Source organism: Triticum aestivum, chromosome 7B (genome assembly GCF_018294505.1).
Source record: "Triticum aestivum cultivar Chinese Spring chromosome 7B, IWGSC CS RefSeq v2.1, whole genome shotgun sequence".
Taxonomy (NCBI): Eukaryota; Viridiplantae; Streptophyta; class Magnoliopsida; order Poales; family Poaceae; genus Triticum; species Triticum aestivum.
In genome coordinates, this window is record NC_057813.1 from 402,560,740 (window position 1) to 402,578,755 (window position 18,016).

Here is an 18,016-nt window from a genome sequence, read left to right on the forward strand (position 1 = left end):
TCCTATGCTGCTCCTTAGGATGTTTTATCTTTTTCTTTTCCTGCTTGCTAGTCTGGACAACTTGATTAAATTTGCGCAATTCCACCCGCGGGGTGTATATCAAACTTGTTGAGTGCCGGCCGATAGGCCTTTATCTATGTAATATCTTATCACAATTTATGCTTTGCTTTGCCGGCTTCTAACTTTTCTTTCTTTATACTCCTTGCTTTTTTCCTTTGCCGCCCTCCCTTGGCTATCCTCTTGCCAGCCAAGTAGCCGCTCTGCGGACTGCGGCTGGTTTGAGTACCTAGCTTTTTGCGGGAGGGCAAGTACTTAGCCGTTTGGAGTGTTGGCAAGGGGAGCCGAAGCCGGTCGGCCGGCTGCTCGGCAGCTGGCTGAACAGGTGCGGCGTCGACCTCAACTATATGTGTTTTTTCCTTAGCCATTTTTCATGTGGGCACTGTTTTGCAAGCCCTGCCTGCCATTCAGTCGCTCTGCGATCTGCGGCTTCTGACAAGGGAAGTTTCTGGTGCCAACACACTACTTGTCCGGCTGCAGGAAGCAGCATATAGTTGAAGGCGGCAAGCCTCTGAGCCGACTGGTCGAACCCGGTGCCAGGCGGAAATAATAAAGCACTATACACTCATAGGCATAACATTTATCATATAGATAAAGGGAGGGTCTTCCCCGAGTTCTTCTCAAGGGACCCAGAGTCTTTGTACATAATACAAAAGGTAGCATGGTATATACTGCTTTCAACTATAAAATCTTTGGAGGAGGTTTGTGTTACATGGCCTCTCTGTCTTCTTGCCTGAGTCGTCTCTCTTGCGTGCTCTGGGCTTCTGAGCGTCGATCAGATAGTAGGAATCATTGCCCAGCACCTTGCTGTTGATGAAAGGGCCTTCCCAAGGTGCCGAGAGCTTGTGCTGGCCGGCTGTTCACTGGATCAGCTGGAGCACAGGGTCTCCCTCTTGGAAGGATCTTGGTTTCACCTTGCAGCTGTAGTATCAGCGCAGACTCTGCTGGTAGATGGCGGACCGACTGAGTGCCAACAGCCGACCCTGCTCCAGCAGGTCGACGCCATCTTCTCGTGCCTCCTTGGCATCCGCCTTGGTGTACATGGTGACTCGTGGGGAGTCGAACTCTATCTCCGTCGGGATGACGGCTTTAGCACCGTAGGCGAGGAAGAAGGGCGTGAAGCCAGTCGACTTGTTCGGAGTTGTGCGCAGGCTCCAGAGGACGGCCGGCAGCTCATCGAGTCAGCAGCCGGCCAAACGCTCTAGAGGCTCGACCAGTCGGGGCTTGATGCCGGACAAAATGAGACCGTTTGCTCGCTTGACTTGACCATTTGACTGTGGATGGGCAACTTACGCTAAGTCCAGCCGGATGCCCTGTGTCACGCAGAAACGAGCCAAGGCTCCTTTGGCAAAGTTTGTGCCATTGTCAGTGATGATGCTGTGTGGTATGCCGTACCGAGTGGTGATGTCGGTGATGAAAGTCACGGCAGTCGGCCCATTCAGCTTCTTGATTGGCTTTCCTTCTATCCACTTGGTGAACTTGTCCACAACGACAAGCAGATGAGTCATGCCACCATGGGCTGTCTTGAATGGCCCCACCATATCCAAAGGCCAAATAGCAAAGGGCTAAGCAATGGGGATGATCTTGAGTGCAGAAGCTGGCAAGTGTGGCTTGGAGCAGAATTTTTGACACTCTTTGCACTTCTGAACCAACTCTTTGGCTTCTTCTAGAGCAGTCGGCCAGAACAAACCATGGCGGAAAGCTTTGGCAACAAGTAATCTTGAGGCCGCGTGGTGACCACATTCACCTTGGTGAATATCTCTGAGGATTGCTTAACCCTGGTCCGGCTCCATGCAGTGCTGGTACACACCAGTGACACTGCGCTGAACCAGTTCTTTGTTGACTATGGTGTATGCTGCTGCCCGCTGTTGCACTTGTCGGGCCAGGATCTCGTTGGCCGGCAGCTCCTTGTTCACCAGGAAGTTGAGGATGGGTTGAGCCCATGAGGGTGCTGCTATCTCTCCGACTGCCACCATAACAACTTGTACAAGGGCGGTTGGGCCGAGAGGCGGCGGGTTGGAGTCGACTGCCGCCTGCTGTCTTGAAGAAGTCCCCGGGCCGACTGCTGCAGTCCCCGAGCCGGGATCTAGAGTCCCCGGGCCGCCTGCCGAAGTCCCCGCGCCGGCTTCTGGTATCCTCAAGTCGGATCCGACTGCTTCAGGAGGGGCAGGCACAAAGATGGAGTCAGACTTTGGTGATGGCTTGACAGACGGCTTGAGGAGGCGCTGTAATGCGACGTCGGCTGGTATCGCCTGTCGGGTGGAGCCGATCCATGCCAAGGCATCTGCTTGCTCGTTATCATTTCTTGGCACGTGGAGGAACTCGCACCCATCAAAGTATCCACTGAGTTGCTATACGAGGAAGAGGTAGCTTACCATATTCGCGTCCTTGGCGTCCCAGTCGCCTGACGACTGTTGGACCACCAAGTCGGAGTCACCATAGCACAGGATCCGGCGAATGCCGAGTTCCTTGGCAAGCCGGAGTCCGTGTATGAGTGCCTCGTACTCTGCTACATTGTTGGAGGCGGCAAAATTGGCTTGTAGCACATATCTGAGCTTGTCGCCTTTGGGAAGGTGAGGACGATGCCAGCTCCTAGACCGATGCGCATTTTTGAGCCATCAAAATGCATCCGCCAATGGGTGGAGTCTGGCGCTGGCGGCAAGTACTGGGTCTCGGCCCAATCGACAAGGAAGTCGGCCAGCACTTGTAACTTGATGGCGGTGTGAGGCTGGTAGTAGATGGTATAAGGGGCCAGATCAATAGCCCACTTGGCCACTCGGCTAGAAGCATCTCGGCTTCCAATGATCTCGGCAAGCGGGGCCGTGTAGACGACAGTTATTGGGTGCTCTTGAAAGTAAGGCTTCAGCTTCTTGGCGGCAAAGTGCACACCATAGCACATCTTATGATAATGTGGGTAGTTTTGCTTGGAGGCGGACAATACTTCACTCAACTAATATACTGGTCTCTGGACTAGTAACGCTCTGCTCACCTCCTTGCGCTCTACCACTATGAGTGTGCTGACAACCCGACTGGTGGCAGCGATGTATAGGAGCATGGGTTCCTTCTCAGTCGGAGCCGCCAAGATAGGCGGGGTTGTCAACATCTTCTTGAGTTGGAGAAAAGCTTCGTCTGCCTTGTCATTCCACTCGAAAAAATGGTCTTCTTCATGAGCTGGTACAGGGGAAGAGCCTTCTCGCCCAGCCGACTGATGAAACGGCTAATTGATGCCAGGCATCCGTTGAATTTCTGCACGTCCAGCAGTCGGGTGGGCACCTCCATCTTCTCAATGGCCTTGATCTTCACAGGGTTGCACTCTATGCCGCACTCTGAGATCAGGAAGCCGAGAAGCTGGCCGGCTGGTACTCCAAAGACGCATTTCTTCGGGTTGAGTTTGATCTGGAATCGGCGCAGGTTTTCGAAGGTTTCCTTGAGGTCTTCTAGCAGCGTGCCACGCTTCTCCATCTTCACCACCACATCATCCACATAGACATGGGCATTTATGCCGAGTTGCTTGAGGAGACACTTCTGCATGCAACGCTGAAATGTGACGCCGGCGTTTTGCAAGCCGAACATCATGGTCAGGTAGCAGAAGGCTCCAAATGGTGTGATGAAGGCAGTCTTCAGCCTGTCGGATGGGTTCAGCTTTATCTAATGGTACCATGAGTATGCATCCAAGAAACTCAATAGCTCGCATCCGGCTGTGGAGTCTATCACTTGGTCAATTGTTGGTAGGGCAAAGGGATCTTTGGGGCAAGCTTTGTTGAGGCTGCTATAGTCAATACTCATGCGCACTGCTTATTCTTCTTCAACACCAGGACTGGGTTGGCCAGCCACTCTGGGAAGAACACTTCCATGCTGAATCCGGCTGCTAGAAGTTGGGCTATCTCTTCTCCGACAACTCTTCTCTTCTCTTCCGACAGGCGGTGCAAGGGCTGCCTGACCGACTTGGCATCAGGTCGGACATGTAACTTGTGCTCAGCGAAATCCGTCAGAACACCTGACATGTCTTTGGGATACCATGCGAAGATGTCCCGATTCTCACGGAGGAAATCAATGAGCTCGCTTTCCTATTTGCTGTCAAGGTTTGCACCTACGACAGCATGCCTCTCCGGGTGCTCTGGGTCCAAGGGTATCTTCTTTGTTTCCTTTGCCGGCTTGAACGAGCCCTCAACCTCCGACTCCTTGGGGATGGGTGACATTTCCGGCTTCTTGCCTGCCATCGCCACCACCCGGTCAAAGGAGTCGCTTCTCAGCTATAATCACGAGGGACTCGGCTAGCCGGCTGCTATCCGCGGCGCAGGCGGTCGACTTCTTGTAGTCTCTGACTACAGTCAGGATCCCCTTGGTACTCGGCATCTTCATCTTGAGGTAAGCATAGTGGGGGACTGCCATGAACTTGGCTAGAGCAGGTCGGCCAAGCAGTGCATGGTAGGGGCTTTCAAGGTCCACCACTTCAAACCAAACTGGCTCACGATGGAAATGATTATTGTCTCCGAAGAGAACATCAATTTGGGTCTTGCTGATTGGTGAGCAGGAAAGGCCAGGGACTATGCCATGGAATACAGTCCGACTGGGAAGGAGCTGCTTCTGCTTGATTCCCAACTTCTCCATTGTGTCACGGTATAGGATATTGATGTTGCTGCCGCCATCTATCAAGACTCTGGAAAAACGAGCTGTCCGCCTCTCCGTTGCAAAGGTAGCATCTAGGACCAGGGCGTATGAACCAGGGGAAGGCATCACTTCCGGGTGATCGACCCTGCTCCAACTGATGGGCTTCTTAGACCAATGCATGAATTCTGGAGTATTTGAGGCCACTCCTTGCACTTCTTGCTGTTGCAGCCGTCTGCTGCGTCTATCATCGGCCACGCTGGTGAACACAACATATGCTCCGTGTTCCTCTGGATACTCGTCTTGTATGGTGCTGACTGGCCGGGCCGCCGGCTGCTGGGGCTGAGGAGGCGGCGGTCCGGTAGGCGGAGGAGGCAGGAGCCCATCTCCTTTGGTGATTCTGGTGAGCCAATGACACTTGCGAGTGGTGTGGTTGGACGACTTTGCGCCGCTATGGAATTTTCAAGGTGCATCTAGGGTCTGCTCATAAGAGAAGGCAGACAACCAATTGGGCTTGCCGCCCTTCTAACGCTTGGGTGCCGGCTACCCCTCCGGCTGCTGGTCCTCGACTATCACCACCTGCCGGCTGGTGGAAGCCGGCTGAGTGGCCTTCCGCTTGTTGTCGCTTGGATGCTGTCGCCGACTGGTCTCACCAGCCGGAGTCCGAGGGGCCTGAGGTTCCACCTTGCCGGACGCATCAATCAGGATTTCCGCCTTCATGGAGGAGTCGGCCGTGGCGTGCTTGTCGGCGATGATCAGCAGCTCGTCGAGCATCGCAGGCTCGTCGCAGAGGAGTCGGTGCTTGAGGAGGGTGCCCTCTAGGCACCCGGCGGTGAAGTACACTACAAAAAAATACACTTCCGTGATGATACGTGTTTGTCACAGTAGGTCGCGTTTTTTGTCATGCATGTACATCCATGACAAATTTATGATAGAATAAAGATAGTCATACCTATGCTGCCGTAGAAGTGTTCCATGACATTACCAAAATTATCATCACGGAAGTGTCCACTTCCATGACGATAAATCGCGCGTCACAGAAGTGCTTTCGTCAAGGGTGAACGACATGTGGCATCCACCGTAACGGAACGCTGTTAAGCTATCGGGTCGGATTTTGGATCCGATAACTCGTTAACAGCCCCGACCAATGGGAAATTTCCACATTAAATTTTGATTGGCCGAAGGGAACACCTGTCAGCTCGTCAGTGGGCCAAATGTCGCCCTTTCATTGGAGGAGACATGCCTATGGTACGTTGACATGTGGCTGGGCCCAACAGAGGCCCATATAGCTTAAAAAGGCCGGCCGAGTCAAAGGCCCGTAGAACTTAATCAGGTACTAGTGGGCCAGCTCAATAACGGCCTGCTTAATAAAGGCCCATTTACAGCCCGAAACCAGATCTAGCCCGTTAATTGTTCGCCCAATATTTGGGCCCATTTACGGCTCGAAGCCAGATCTGGCCCGTTAATTGTTTGCCCAATATTTGGGCCCATTTGCGGCCCGAAGCCAGATCTGGTCCGTTAATTGTTTGCCGAATATTCGGGACCAACTACAGCCCAGTGACTTTCGGCCTGTTAGAGGCCTGATGTAGACATGGGCCCATTTCAGCCCGGTGTGACTTTCGGCCTGGGAATGGCCCGTGCTGCCCATGGGCCATATATGGTCGGACGGGATATCGAGCCCACTAACGGCCCATGCTAAAGGTGGCAACAGTTAAGCCCAACGTGACTTTGGGCATGTTAAAGGTCTGTCACGTAATTCGGCCCGTTGATGCTTGTACTAAGCATTCGGCCTCTTAAAGGCCCATGATATCAGTGGGCCAACTAAGGCCCGAGATATGTTTCGGCCTGGTAACGGCCCGTTAGCTAACTAGGCCCATAACGGCCCGGTCTACATTTCGGCCTGCTGAAGGCCCGTCGATGACTAGTGAAAATTGAGGCCCAACATGCATTTTGGCCTGCTAAGGGCCCGTGGTTTCATCTCGGCCGTAACAGGCCAGTACAATATTCAGCCTGTTAATGGCCCAACGCTACCTGGGCTGAACTAAGCGCTGGGTCGACAAAAGGCCCAACTAAAATATAGGCCGGTGTAAGTTTGGGCCTGGCGCAATGTGTGAAGCCCCAATTATTCGGGCCCAAGAAAGACGCAGGCCGGCCCAATTGTGGCCCACTAAAAACCTGGCCCGTTATCGAATGTTTCGGCCCAGTCGACTACATCTGATTATTTTCAGATAGTGAATGCTGGCAGTAACTAGTAGGAATTAAGAACAAACCTACTCTATACAATAAAGAAATTACGGCATAGTAACTAAGAATAAACCTACACTATACAATAAAGGATTTAAGGTATATTACATCCACTGGGCATCGAAGTTCGGCACCAGTGATCATAAAGCGCAACGAAGAAGCAGATTACAAAAACTGGGCACCATTGCAGCGTAACAAAATAATACTGAACCGAGACCACTTCCAAGACACTTCAAGAAAGGTTAGCCTTGCCGGGGAACTGCTGCGCAAGCTGCTGAGCAAGGCTGTGAGACCGGCCTAGCTTGTCGGTCATAGCTTCCAGGTGTAGCTATTTAGCGATGAGGTTCTCATTGGTGTTCTCCGCAATCTTTCTTAGAGATAGGACTTCAAATCGAAGTTGAGTTGCACAATGGCTTTTTGCTAGAACTTGGGACTGAAGAAGTCGAACTGATTCAGATGATGAATTCTGTGAGCTTGTCCGACTGTTAGTCTCAAGTAACTTGAACACTACATGAAGACAAGACTTTGGGGTTGTCTCGCTATCTTCAAGATGTTTTGCCTTCTTTGCTGCAATATATGCTGGGTTTGTCTCACAGCCTTCAGCAGACTTGTGCATGCCATCAGGCATATCACCCTGAAACAAAGCAGAGAGATGACAGGTTTTGCACGTGTATAAACAAAGATGATAACTGTTCTGTCAATTCTATCCAATTTCAAATTAGAAAATAAAGAGTAAGTTCAAAATATCAATAACATAATTTGGCACTGTTCATAATGCGGGGAGCTTCACCACACTACTGGATTACCATGTGAACGTAACAAGCATAGATGAAGGGCAAAGAAAATCATTGTATCTATTTTGGATAATGTGCATGGCATGTTGTTCATATCATCAGCCACATCAGTAAGATAAAACAGGAGATGACAAGGTGCAAACGTGGGCTGCTTCACCACACACTGGATTATAGATCCACAAAACCAAGCATACATATAGGGAGTATTAAGTAATGTGCATGGTATGAATAAGAAATTTGGTTTTACAAGTAAAACTTAGAACTTACAGTTCTTACGAACATGCATTTTGGTAGAAACAGCAAACTAAACAGCAGTAAACGATAGGGAGTATGAGCAAATTAAACATCAGTTGAGGATAAAGGCTTTAGAAGGACTGACTTACATTAATAGTTAACACTGGCTTTATAATGCCCTTCTCCATGTCAAGGGAAGGATAACTCAAGAATTTCAGCACAAAATCTTCTTCATAAGCATTGCTTGTACTCTACATTTTGTAGAGAGTAATTATAGATATGATAATACTGGAAGGGATAGAGGATAATGAAGATAAGATGCAGATTGATGCTACATAATCAACTACCAATCCCTGGAAGTACAAGCATTACAGGACAAAATGTACTGACAAGAGCAATGGGCTACACTTCTGCACTGGCATTGTCTATGTATTCTACTTGTTGGTAAGATTAAATATAGATCTGATCTTTTTTAGTAAATGGTGGGCGAGGGAGATAAGATGCAGAATGCTACAAAATGAACCAATCCCTCTTCCCATAATACAAGAGTGTTTTGAACACTTGTGTATTGTACAAAACATTCTTATATTATGGGACGGAGGGAGTAGCTGTTAATGTAAGTACAGTGATAGACCACGTTCAGTCCTTACAAGAGGACTGCAGAACTAAACCTCTTCAAAAGCATTGGGTTGATTCTAAATTTGTGTAAGTGTCCATACGGATCTTATAATGTCCACCAAATGGGCGATACGAGGCTAACATGTGCAGTGATGCTACATAATCAAACAGCTATGAAAGTATGTATGGTCATACAGGGCAAGAGGTACTCACGAGAGCAATGCAGTGTGTAGTATAGTTGCAAGATTCTGTGGTCCCTTGAGAATGAATGTTCTTCTGCTAACAGTTTTCGTACAAGTGAGACATTAAGGCAAATGCAGAAATGTAGTTCAAATTGTGATGTGATATCATAGACAGTACCTTACGCTGCAGCCGAGACCAATGTGTAACAAGATTATTCCAGTCATCATCGGATAAATGTAGCACCGGAGACTTTATAGAAATTTTGTTTAGAGTCTTGCCATCGAAGTGCGCTTGCCTCAGGTAGGAACGATACTTCATCAACGAGTGCTTGAAAAGCGCAACCAACTCTTGCTCGTCATCACAATCCAGTTTGCTCCTCACCTATTTAAAAGAATGAAATCTTGTGTCTTCTGTCAGCAGAAACATATGCAGTAATGACCATGAATAACATTAGTACATTACTTACGCGTAAGTTGCGGAGGAAGACTGGAAATTGTTCTGTGTCTGCGGTATGAAGGAAAGATGCGCACAAAGTTCCTGACAACAGGGGTCCTATTTGCTGCAATTGGGGCTCTCTCTGGCTCGAAAAGGGATTTGGCAACTGGATTTGGTGTACTCTTTGCTGGAATGGGGGTTTTGCATCGTACAGCTGGTGCTATGTCAACTGGCATAATCATACTGTTTGCTGCAATTGGGGTCTGCTGAGTTGGGGCATCAGAAATGACCAGTGTAGTAGGGCTAGAGTCTGCTAGAGTTGGGGTATTTTGTGGGTCAGGTGATATTGCAACTACACCTAATGGGCTATTTGATTTATCAGGTGCCACTACCTTTTCCAAATACTTTGCTTGTGCTCCTCCACGATCAACAATCGCCCTCTTCCTTTTGAACGTCTGATACACAAGAACAACATTTCAATGGATAAATATGGTATGATGACAGATGGAATATGTACTGAAAATGGATAGGCAGGGCGTATTCACATACACGATGTGTAAACTAAGCTAACGGTAGTTCAACAAAGTAGAAGCAATGCAAAGCATCAGTTGCAAGATATGTGCGAGCAATGTAACCTTGGAAAGTTAGAGCAAGTACCTTGATGGGTGAATAAGATAGGGCATCTTCCTCTGACTCCTCCACTAGGGAGCTACATTGACTTAGGTCTCCCTCTAGCTCAGAATCACTGTTAGGATCATATTCTGAGCATGAATCTATAGGTGGAGAGCGTTTGCATTGCATTGCATCCAGACTTGATTTCAGTCCCTTAATGCCAAGTTTGACAGCCATGTGTAACACCCCAAAAATTTAACCATGTTTTGTTTATTAAAATTTTGCCAGGAGATTAAATTTTCATTTTTTTCTAGATTTATTTTTGATCTCAGAACCTCTCTCTTCTTCTGAGTTGTGGAGTTTTCACCCCAAGTAAAAACTTTTCAATTATTATTGGACTTGTTTACCCCCTCAAATAGAACAATTCTTTTATCAGTGGGATTATTTATATAATTATTTTTCCCTGAGCTTTATTTCTCTAAAATGTTTTTCCTAAGTTTTAAGGTTCCATTTGCACTGCAACCCTTTGATAAATTTATTTAAAATCCCACCAAAATTTGGGGATGACATATGATGTCCCTAAATCACTTTTATGCAAAAATATCCTTTGGTCATTTGGAGATTTTTAGCTTTACCCCTAGTTTTCAAATCTGGTCAAATTTCACTTTTGCACTACAACCTATTTAAATATTCCTTTAAAACTTCCACCAAAATTAGGGGATGTCAGTAGGAGTATATTATTCATCTTTATGCAAAAACCCATTGATGTTCTTTGAAAAATTTGAGTAAATCATCCTCATCTTCATCCTGGTTCAACTTGGTGATTTGTACTCCAACCATACTTTAACTTGCCTTTTTTCCCATGATTCTTTTTCCTGCTTGTAGTACACCCTACCAAACCCATTAGAGTATGTTTGGTACATGCAATGATGCCATTTACCTTCTGTCCATAATTAGTTTTCTCAAAAACTTGCACTAGAAAGTTTCTAGCTTTGGCCAACTAAACTTGCCACCATCACCTACATCTAAAGAGACACTAGCCTGGAGAGTTTGGCCACCCCAAGAAATGCCTAGGTGCATGTGGCATTCTGTCAAGCACCTTGTGTGCATGGTCAGATTTGACATAAGTTTTAGTTTGCACACTGGACCTGCTTGCTTTGCCTAACCACCATGTCCACTAAGCCTCTAGACTACCCTAACCTAATCCTGTTAAACCCCAGCTCGACCCTAGCCTCCTGGCAAGCCCTGGCATTTCGCCGAGCACTTGGCGTGCATGCTCTGGGCGCGGCCAGAGCACGCGTTTTGCATGTGCGTGCACCCGAGCCGCCGCATCCCACTGCCGCCTCCCCGCGCCTGTTCTGGTCCTCTCCCGCTTCCAGCCGACGCACCTGACCCCTCCCTCGTCGCAGAGCCGCCCCTGGACCTCCACAGAGCCGCTGTCAGGTCGGCCGTGGCCCCTAGCGGTCGACCGTAGCAGGCCCCTGCCCTGGACGCCGCCGCCCAAGCCTTCCACGCCGCCATCCCCAAGCCCAAGCCACCTCGCCCCTGGAGCAGTGCCCGCTCGTCCGCTAGCCCGTGCTGCCATCCCCAGCCTCGACACGTCGTTCTGCGAGCTACAGAACGGCGGTTCGCCGAACTTATCTACGGCCGCCGTTGGAACCGACTCCGGCCTCCTATATAAGGAGCCCCCGAGTCCGTCCAGTACCTCAGGCGACCTTAAGCCACCCCACCTAGCACCCCCGTAGCAGGCAATCGACCAGGGAAGGTCTTCTTCCCCATCTCCGGCCAGTACAGCCGCCGCCGCCTTCCGGTCCCGCTCGGCGCAAACAAAGCCTCCCCCATCATTCCAGAGCCACGGTTCGACTCCCCATGACCCTGCGGAGCCGCCCAACACCTCAAACCCGCTCGGGAACCACCATAGCCAGACCCCCAAACTCACCCGAAGCTGCTGTCCGCCGTGGAGCTCGCCGCCGGCAACTCCCTCCATCCCCGCTACCCCCTCGACCACCGGGAGGACCGCCCTGGCCTGGTGGATCCATCTCCGCCCTCCGGAGCCTGCAAGGAGCCGCCAATCGCCGGCGACGATCGCCGAAGCCCCACCTCCGCACAGCCACAGGAGGAAGGAGGCGGGGGATGACTAGACAAACCTGACCAGTGGGCCCCTGGACCCACTGTCAGTGACTCACGCCAGTCCACGTGGTTTAAGTGAAGGCGTAAACGCAAAGTACGTGTTCGACGTGTATCTATTCGAAACGTTTTCTTTTCTTTTTCTATTTTATTTAAAACCAGAAATTTGACTAAACTTTGACTGGCTATATCTTTTTAAATAAAACTCCAAATGAGTTGATTCTTTTTCCTACCTCTCTCAAATTTTTTCTAGTTTATTTTCAGATTTATTTGAAAAAATTTTAGACAACTTTTTTATACTGTTTTCAAACTATGTTTTAATTTGAATAATTTCAAAAATAGGTTTTTGAAGAAGAAGTCAGCTTTTCAAAAGGCACACCCCACTTGCATACTCTTGAAGGCAAGCATTCTGAACCCTGGCATAATATTTGTGTGTGTTGGTTGACACGATTATAACACCACCTTAATACGGAGAACTCGTTATTTTATGTGGTGATATGATCATTTGCCTGAATACATATTGGAGATTTCCTTGCTGTTGGAAATGGATATACTTGTGATGGTAATCGTCCTCGTATGCCTTGCATGCATGCCAGAAAGAAATCCGGGAAAGCCTCTGCCTTAGGTAGGCGTGAGTTTGTCTCCGGTCTTCGTCGGGACGGTTATGTCCGGTATGGCATAGTAAGGTATAATGAGTGGTGATTTTGTTGGTTGAAATATATTTGTTATACATATCATGGAGGGAATTTTTAAACCTCCTGAGTCAACCGTAGATCGAGTCTTGCTCCAGTAACCCTCATACTTGTTTCGTACTACCACTTGTCCCTGCCGCAGGTAGGGTACGGTTCAGTAAGTTGTCGACCCCTTCCTAGCACACACCATACAGAGAGGCCATGGTGGAAGATACCGGCTGCATCCGGTAGGCAGGCCACCTGGTCCGGGGGCATGGGTGTTTCCGGTTGGGACCGAGAGGGGGGCACCCCTTAGAGCGCGTGATATAAATTTGATCCCATGCTATTCGAGGTTGTAGCCTCCCCACTTAGAGTTTTGCTTGACAGGTGTCGTGGGTGATTCTAGACACCGGTAAGTTAAGCTGGTGTGTGCGGGTCAGGTGTGTTTTCAATTAAAAGACCGTAGACGGAATTAGTCCCGATGGACTAAAGGAATCCGTTACTCATGGGTAAAGAGTACACCCTCTGCAGAGATTAAATCTATTCGAGTAGTCGTGTCCATGGGTAAGGACTACAGTCTGGGATGGGTCAAGTGTCGGTCTTAGTGTCGGCCTTCGGAGGAGAAATTACTAAACCAAAATATGGATCATGACTTGTGACTTATGATGATTATGATTATTATTATTGTGGACTAACCTTTTATATATTTGAATTTTTGAGTATCCCTGGGACGGTTCTACCTCCTGGATATTCGTTGTTATTTATTTACTTTATAAGCCCTTTATGTGGTGTCGCTCTGGCGCCCGACTGTGGCATGCTTGTTATTTATTTACTTTATAAGCCCTTTATGTGGTGTCGCTCAGACGCCCGACTGTGGCATGCTTGTTATTTGTTTACGTTATAAGCCCTTTATGCGGTGTCGCACAGACGCCCGACTGAGGCATGCTTTATATTATTATCCTTTCGAGGCATGGCTTCAGACACCCGATCGGTGCATTCCATTTTTATTCTCCGATTGCATATTCATGCTTTATATAAACAACCTGCCTGCGTGCATCATGGATTTTTATTTCGTGACTGACGTTGTGATCACAGAATATTTTAGAGCATGATTATCATTTGCTATATTATACCCGTGTTCATAATGTTTGTGAGTACATTCAAAGTACTCACTGGCTTGTCCCTGGCTATTGTCTTGGCCAGATTTTCTTGCATGCAGAGGAGCGTTGCGATGACAGCCCCTTAACCTGGTCAGCTGTTCCTGTGGGAAATGGAGTCCCATGGCCCCTGATGGACCACAAACCACTTCCGCCATCAACCACTAGAAACCATTTGTTGTACTCATAGGCCAGAATGGTCTTGTACTACATATTTTGTATTTTGCTTGGAATTTCTGTATCAAGTTGGTGCCTCATCAGCTAATAGTAATCCTGGGGCTGGTGAGCACAAGGGCCATTTTCTGGAAATTAATATCCCGAAAATCCGGTCCTGACACCATGGCATTGTTCTGCTTTATTCTTTTCATGCGCACAAGCTCATAATCATTATGATGCTGTTCAGAATCTAAGATTCATGAAAACATAAAAAGTAGTCAGATTATCTATGGAATGCATTGCGGATTTAACTTGGAGAGTGTCTCCCTATAAACCCCTGCATATGCAAAGTTCACCTCCCCAACCGTGCTGAGCAGACCACACACAGAAATACAAACCCCTTATGTCTCTATAACAGGCAGGCACACATTTCAAAACTGAAGTAGGAACATTAGAATCATATGAAATTCGTATTTGAACAAATAAACTAAGAAATTATGAGTGGCCTAATGTTTAGCTTCAAGGGTGGAGTGTTGGTAGTGCGACACAAAGCAAGTAGGCAGATTGCATTCCATGTAAAAGATCGAAACCTATGTAAAAGCTAGAAATGGCACTTTCTTTCTATACAATGAAGTGTTCGTTACCCACACATGATGGAAGAGATCACATAGAGAAATACTATTCACTCACGTCTACGGTTCCAGTATTTAGAAATAGGGTGGTCCACCCTAAACGAATATTGACAACAAATATGACAAGGCAAGCATAGATGCAGTGAATCAATCATTTGCTTGTGAGCTTATTAGGACAAGTATGCAAAATTGTAACTGCAGTAAGAGACCGTCCAAAATCTGAATGAAGAAGTTTGTCTAGCACTTATTGTTTGCAACTAATCGACGTGAATAATTGGATATTATATCGAATGAGTAAGAAAGACAAGTAAAATTGTCAACAAACCTGGCTTGCAGTAGTAATCTGGGTCAATGTCACTACGACCAACAATCCAAAATGACTAGTTTCTGTTCCGAGGGCCGGAATTTTGAAAACCCTGTGAACTTTAGAGGTACTAACGATTACCGAAATACATCTGAACCATTAAGTGTAGGTAGCACTGAGCACACAACAAACCCTAATGACAGTCCTACCTAATGAGTAATGAATCAACTAGAAAATGGGTGATGAGGAGTGGCTGCTGAGTGTTGAGGACGTATCTCAGGATAAATCGGGTTGGCTTGGTGGGTGCTGCACGCCTGAGCCCTGAACGAACTGGGAAGGTAGGCACGGTGGCGTGCCCGGGCAGTGGTGACGCTGTTGGGCGAGCGGCTCCTGGCCTCCTGTTAGTCCGGCGTCATGCCGTCCGGGGATGGCAAGTCGCCGGCGAGGTAGGCGGCTGGGGGCGAGTAGAGATCGGAAGCGCGCAGCAGAACAGAGGGGAATCGGGGCCTGGGACGACCCAAAATCCCAGGGTGGGCCGGCCCACCATGGGCACCCTGTAGAGATACACACCCGAGCGGCGAACATGCATTTTCGAAACTAATTTAGGAACATTTAGCTGACCAATTAAACAACTCTGTTTTAATAATATCAGATTCGTATTTGGACATGTAAGCTTGTTTAGCTTGATGCGTGGAGCAGTGTTATTATGACACAAAGCACGTATTCTGATCGTATAGTGATCATAAAAGGGGGAAACTCTAAGCATATTTTTTTAGCAAAAGAGGGTTTTCCCTCCGATTTCTATTAAAGAAACCACCACGGAACCAACATGATCAATTAAACCCTAAGCATGATCAATTAAACCGTATTATGGCTGTGCCATGGCAGATTTGAAGCTGCAAACCGGAGAAATGATATTTAGCATCCATTGTTTGCTTCAAACTAAGAACTAAATTCTAAGAGCTGAAAAGAATGCAGAGTAACCAAGTTAAGATCTATTTTCTGGTTGAGATCAAAAAGTTGAGGAGATATGAAGTACCACCTCTCTTGCGGCGCCGTGTAGGCATCGGGGGTGCGATGGCTGCCGGTGGCGTTGAAGCAGATCTGCGACGGTAGACGGGTGCAACGGGGGATAAGTCCCGTTGCGGTGGAAGAGAAGGTCATGTGAGCGGCCCCGTCAAAGAGGACGACGGCGCCGATGAAGCGAGAGGACGCGATGCAAGGCTATTGGTCCGTCGCCGTGGATGAGAAACGTCCATCTCTAGCAGTGGATGACGTGGTCTTGGTAGGCGCTCCGGCATGGTGGAGGATGGTGGCGATGGATGTGGTGGAGGAGGGAGGCGATGGATGGGGTGGCGGACGGAGGCTGGTGTGGGGATGGGTGTTCTAGCGTAGACGGTGTATGAATGGGAAAATGGAGGGAGAGGTACGGGGAACCATGTTTTTGGGACGCGCCTGTCTGAAATATGGGAAAGTTACGAACTTAGCCCCCGTTTAAAATTTGGACGTCCCGTCGGTTGGGGATAGGACGGTAATCTCGCATCTCGCCAATATTTGCCCAGAGTGATTTCGGGCGAGGAGAGGGTGGTTGGCGCCCATGGTTGGCGCCCACGGTGTATGAACAGGGCTGACAGGTAGGGCAGTTGTGTCACGTCCGAGTGAAGTTACAAACCTGCCCCTATTGAAAATATTTGCCTACATCGATTTCGGGCGAGTCGAGTTTGTTTTGCCACCCACCGTGTATGAATGGGGAATGGAGGGAGAAACAGAGGTCTTTCAGACGAGCTTGAATCAAATGTGTTTTGCCCCCCCATGTTTGACGCCCACCATGTCAGAATGGGCTCAGAGGCGGTCGTGTCACGTCTAATTGAAGTTACTAAACTACCCCTATTTAGAGCAGTGGAAATCGGGCCGATGGATTGTCCGTGTAATGGGTAGACAGTAATTTCCATCTCCCAAACACTTGGTTTCGGGCTACCGATGTGGGAGTGGACATTTTGCAGCTTCTTTCGATTTTTGGGACAATAAGCATCCACGTTTACCATGGCAACTAAATTCGAATCCATTTTGTATTCCTATATGAATCTTTATAAATCGTTCTATGTGTTTTTATATATCTTTAAAAGGATGACAAAGATGTATTCCACTATCATATATGAATATGGTTTACAAATGCCGATACTCAAATTCAGAAACTAGTATCCAGTTTAAGGTGAATTCGAATATTTGGAACACTTCATGTCCAACTCAAATGTCACACGCAGCATAATGTGTACTCCCATTTAGATATGTACACAAGCGATGTATCAAGATTCAAATACCGATACAATCAACCAAGAATGTACAGAAGTAACAGACATATAAACACTTATAGAGTATATGGATCAACAATATCAACTAACATACATAAGCCAGACCGCTGTACTTTTTTTTGGCTACAACAGCATCTTTTTTTAGCCAGCATCTTGGCCCTTTCCGATGCGTGCCACTTATGGTCCATCTATACTACTACTATTGCTGAATGCATGTTCAGCCCGATTGGCATATTTGTAGGTCTGGCACAACAATCCAAATGAAATGTCTCCGAGTCTTATCAATTAATACAGACTTGAGCTCAAATAAAATTACAAACCAAAAAAAAAATTATTACATGATCTCTAAAACAAATGATTTGATTGATTACATGAACAGACAACACAAAGGTTATTCAACTATGGAAAGAACATTTCACCTATTATTTACCAAGTAGGAATTTAATTTCCTTTTTTCCTTCAGGACCTTAACAATCTGGTCAGTCTCAGCTTGCTTCGTTTTGAAATCCACCAAATATTTAATGGTTGTCTTGAGTACTTCTTGTGATTGTGCTGTTTGCTTCCTCAACATGTCAACTTCATCTCTAAGTGCAGAAGCAAAATCTCTTTCTACCACTAGTTTAGCCTCTAGAGCATCAGCAGTTGGCAATTCATAATGCACATTGGGCCGGTGCCACTGTTGTGGGATGATGCAACGTCCAAGGGGACCTCGCTCTTTGATCTTTGGCTAACCTATTTTGCCATTAAAGTTCCGATTGGATTCAGAAAAGTTGAAGTTAGCAAAACATCTCAACTGGGAGTTATAACAGCAAACTAGTTAAACAAACAAGGAATTAAAGAGTTTCAATTGGATGCTGAAAAGTACTCCCTCC